The sequence below is a fragment of the Octodon degus genome, unplaced genomic scaffold, assembly GCF_000260255.1.
Source record: "Octodon degus isolate 3935 unplaced genomic scaffold, OctDeg1.0 scaffold00133, whole genome shotgun sequence".
Lineage (NCBI taxonomy): Eukaryota > Metazoa > Chordata > Mammalia > Rodentia > Octodontidae > Octodon > Octodon degus.
The window spans coordinates 2,676,898-2,681,234 of record NW_004524709.1 but is presented as its reverse complement, the minus strand read 5'-3'; positions in this window follow the sequence as shown (position 1 = coordinate 2,681,234).

The following is a 4,337-nucleotide window of genomic DNA, read 5'->3' as shown; positions in this document are numbered from 1 at the left end:
ATTGTAGGTGTACACCAGCTCAGCTCTAGCTGAGGCTGGGGAGAAATGGAGCTCTTCGGAACTCAGACTTCCATCCAGTTTGCCAGTCCTAGAGCATGCTGTGAGAGCTGATATATTTTTGAAAGTCCCACTACAACTGGGATTCTGTTGCCAATGAGTGTCACCCCTTAATCCATGGAATATGGTCATAAAAATATCTCAAAGTCATGCACGATGACTGGCCACACATTTCTTCCCTCCACTCTTCATTCTGTCTGGTTTGCTCTTAAGTTTACAGACTAGTGGGAAAGAAAAACCCATAAATAATTATAGCAGCCAGTGAATGCAGGGAAGTGGAGGATACACAGCACGCCCTGTGACTCAGAAGGTAAGTCTTTCTGAATCTCAAGTTACTATTAGGAAGGCATTTGTTTGCAGGTAGCATGTGTCATGTTCTCCAGGATCAATTTTGTCAGCAATCATGGGTATGTTTTGGTTTTTATCTACTTAGCTTCTTTGCTTCATTTTTCAGTAGGCTTAGAACTCAGACAAAGGAGAAAAGTGTTCATTTGAGGCCATTTTGGGCTCTAATATTGACAGTTAGCCAAACTCAACCCCTGACAACTGATAAAAAGAATGTTGGGAATGTGTCGTGTATCCAAAGGGGCAGCTGTGGGGTTAGGGAGTGGAGGGTAGACTTTACTGGCACTGGGAACTGAAAACAGAGACACAGAAGAGCAAAGGAAGCTGGGGATATAGCTCAGCAGCATAAGTGCCTGCCTAGCAAGTGCAAGGTCCCAAGTTCGATCCCTGTATATGAAGAAGAAGAAGGAGGAGGCAAAGGGAGGGTGGGGGGAGGAAGAGCAAAAGATCAAGAAATACATAACTGCTGCTGATAGCCCATGATGGCATGTACGCCATAGGTTAGCCACCTACTGAGCTGGAGTAACACCCACATCAGCTCACACAGGTTTTATAGGCTTCAAAAATACCTTGGATTTCATTTTAAGGGCCATGTGATGGCACTGAAGATCCTTAAGTAGAATAATGATGTGGTCTTACTTACCTTTCCAGGAGTCATTTATTTTTAATTAATTAATTAATTATTATTATTATTATTTTATTTTTTTTTAGTACCAGAGATTGAACTCAGGACCCTGCACTTGCTAGGCAGGTGCTTATTCTACTGAGCTATCTCCCTGGCCCCTAGGAGTCATTATTTTTAACTCCGTGAGAATGGAAGAAAGGAAAGCACAAAAGGGACATTGCTTTAGTCAAGATCAGACATGACTGACACCCAGATGATGACAGCAGCAATGATTATTGAGGGAAACTGTCAAATAGAAGACATCACTATAGCTCAGCAGATTAAAGAGCCTGCTTAGGCAGATGCAGGGACCAGGGTTTGATCCCCAGTGTGCTGTGCCGGCCCTACCCCCAGGGCACTGAGACGGCAATTGAGGCTGGGTATGGTGGCATGTGCCTGTAATCCCCGTGCTTGGGAGGCTGAAAACAGGAGAATCACTGTGTGTCTAATCTGTGTAGTGAGACCCTGTAGACCCTGTATTAAATACATTAGAAAAAAAAAAGATATCACTAGGTGATACAGTGCCCAGAATTCCCTGGCAAATTGGATGTAGGTGTTAGAGAAAAGGGGAAAATTGTGGATGGACCCTAAATTCTGGCTTGGTAAAAAGAGGGATATTGAGCTGGTGAAGATAGGGAGTAGCAAGGGGCAAAATAATGAAATTTCAGGCGTTCTGAGACTTCCTGGTGACAGTGTGAGGCAATCAGTTGAGTACAGGATCTGGTAATTAGAGGCTCTCGGGAGCTCCAACACTGGGATGTGTGTGGGAAGACACCCACTGCAGGTGGCAGCTTGTCTATTTCATCCTGGCTGGACACTCATCTGGCCTGAGACCACTAGTGAGATTGTGCTTCTTACTACTCATCAGGGTTGAGTGATATTGACGTTATCAGTCTTCGGGGGCCAAATGACATAGGCAACTCACCTTGGACAATTGTGTGTGGAAAACCTAGCATTATAAAGAATTACTGCATGACTTTATTTTAAGAAGATTTTCATCATTTCCAGGATATTTTTGCTCTTCTGTGCAATACCTAGTTGTCAATCACGATTTCACGGAAGGCAAAGAATGCAGAAGACTTTTTATTCATTACAGCTCAAGTCTTTGAACAAGGACCCCTTAATTAATGTTTTATGGGGCACAAAGCTTTCCAGAGACACTCCTCCCTTCCTAGCATGCCTAGCTGTGCCCCAAAGCTCTGAGTTTCCACACAGCCACGGGGCCCATGGGGCCTGCTCTGCATGCCAACTCTGACTCTCACACTTTCCACAACGCAGCGTTCTCCTGTCTGCTGAATCCCATTCATCCCCATGATGGGGGCTGCGCTACTAAGAAAAAAAAGTTCATTTCAGGAAGGTTCCATAATAAGAACTGGGGAAAATAATATAATCTCATTTTAAAATATTTCCTTCCTCTGTTCTGCAGATAGAATCAAACAATTCAGTCCCATCTGTCTTGTAACAGGTCCAGATTGTATGATATGGTTGTGAAGTTATTTGTTTCCTTTGTTTCAAGGAACCTCTGGAGGGAACCCCTTCCCTCCTTTGTACATGCAGACTGTAGCATTTAGTTCTTTTTTTTTTTCTTGTATTTTAGTACAGGGTCTACACAGTCTCACTACATAGATCGGACTCAGATAGGACTCATAGTGATCCGCCTGTGTTCAGCCTCCCAAGACTGGGATTACAGGCGCCTGCCATCATGCCCAATCTCAATTGCCCTCTCAGCACACCGGGGGGTGGACTGGCACGGCATACCTGCAATCACCTGGGATCGAAGCCTATCTGCTGTGTCTGCCTAGGCAGGCACTTTCATCTGCTGATTTATTTGGCCAGCCCTAAGCTACTTGGCCAGCCCTTTAGTTCTTGAATTTGTAACTCTAGGAGCAAAATAATGACCAGCACCATAGGAAAATGTCACTCTGCCTCAACAGTCAGGGCCTAGGACTGGAGAGGGAAGTTGAACGCTGAGAGGCAGAAGACATTTATTTATTCATTTATTTATTTTTCTTTTCTTTTTTTTTTTTTGGAGGAACTGGGGATTGAACTCAGACCTTTGTGCTTGCCAGGCAAGCGCATATTCTACTGAGCCATCTCCCTGGCCCAGAAGACATTTATTTTATAGTAAATAGGAAAGCACACAAACATTAAACAACAATGACAAAGGCCAACACGTCTATCTCTACATATATGCCAACATACTCCCTACAGGAGCTCCGGTCTCCTCTGGGGCTCTGGAGAGCATGCACCACGCATCTGGTGCTTTCTGCTTACAGACTGATTGCCAGGCGTGGCCTCAGTCCCAGGTGAAGTCAGGAAGGCTGGGATCCTACAGGTCACCCTGGCTGTGCCCTTGGTGGATTTCTAACTTATCCACCTGATTCCCTTCACCATGCAGGTTCAGTAAACATCCTCGATAAAGGGCCAGAGAGTAAATATTTTAAATTGAAGGGCTGGGGATGTAGCTAGCTGGCTACTAGAGCATTTGCTTAGAGGCCAGCACTGGGGCGGGGAGGGGGGGAAGATTTAGACATGGTGGACTATGCAGTATCTTTTTTTTTTTTTTTCACCACTATTAGTTTATTTTAGAAATTAAAAAGAAAAAAGCAACATAATGAAAAATTATAGACAACTTATTTTAAATTACAGGGTTTGGTGCCAAATGAAGTTTAAAGAAACAGCAGTAAGTTAGTAAGATGGATTTTTTCTTTAACAGAGAAGAGAATGTGTGATTAGGCCAGGAAGCAGGACACTTGTGGGGGGCTTGGTCCCTGGAGTCCTTTGCATGTTCCCTGAATGTGACTTTCTTTTCTCCCCAGCCAGACTTTGAAGCTCCTTATTTCAAGAGCCATTATAAACTGTAAATTATAATTAAGAAAACAATATGCTTTAAGAAAATAAAATATGTGTTACGATAGTAATAAGCAGCAGAAGCTGTACAGGCCTAAGAAGAGAGGACTACTCAGTGTCACTAAGAAAAATGATGTCATCACGTGAAGTGACTGGGTGTCGCACTATTTTGAAGATACTTAGTGTAGCAAAAGTAGGATTTTTCTGAAGTCTGTAGTTGTCCCCTCTGGCCCACAGGGGATATATTTCCAGAACTTCCAACATATGTAGTATCTTTTGCAATGACTTAACTCTGCCATGTAGCACAAAAGCTACCACAGATAATATTTAAGTGACTGAAAGTGATTGTAATTCTACTAAGCTATTATTTGTGGACATTGAAATTTGAATTTCAAGTAATTTTCACATATCATGAAACAGG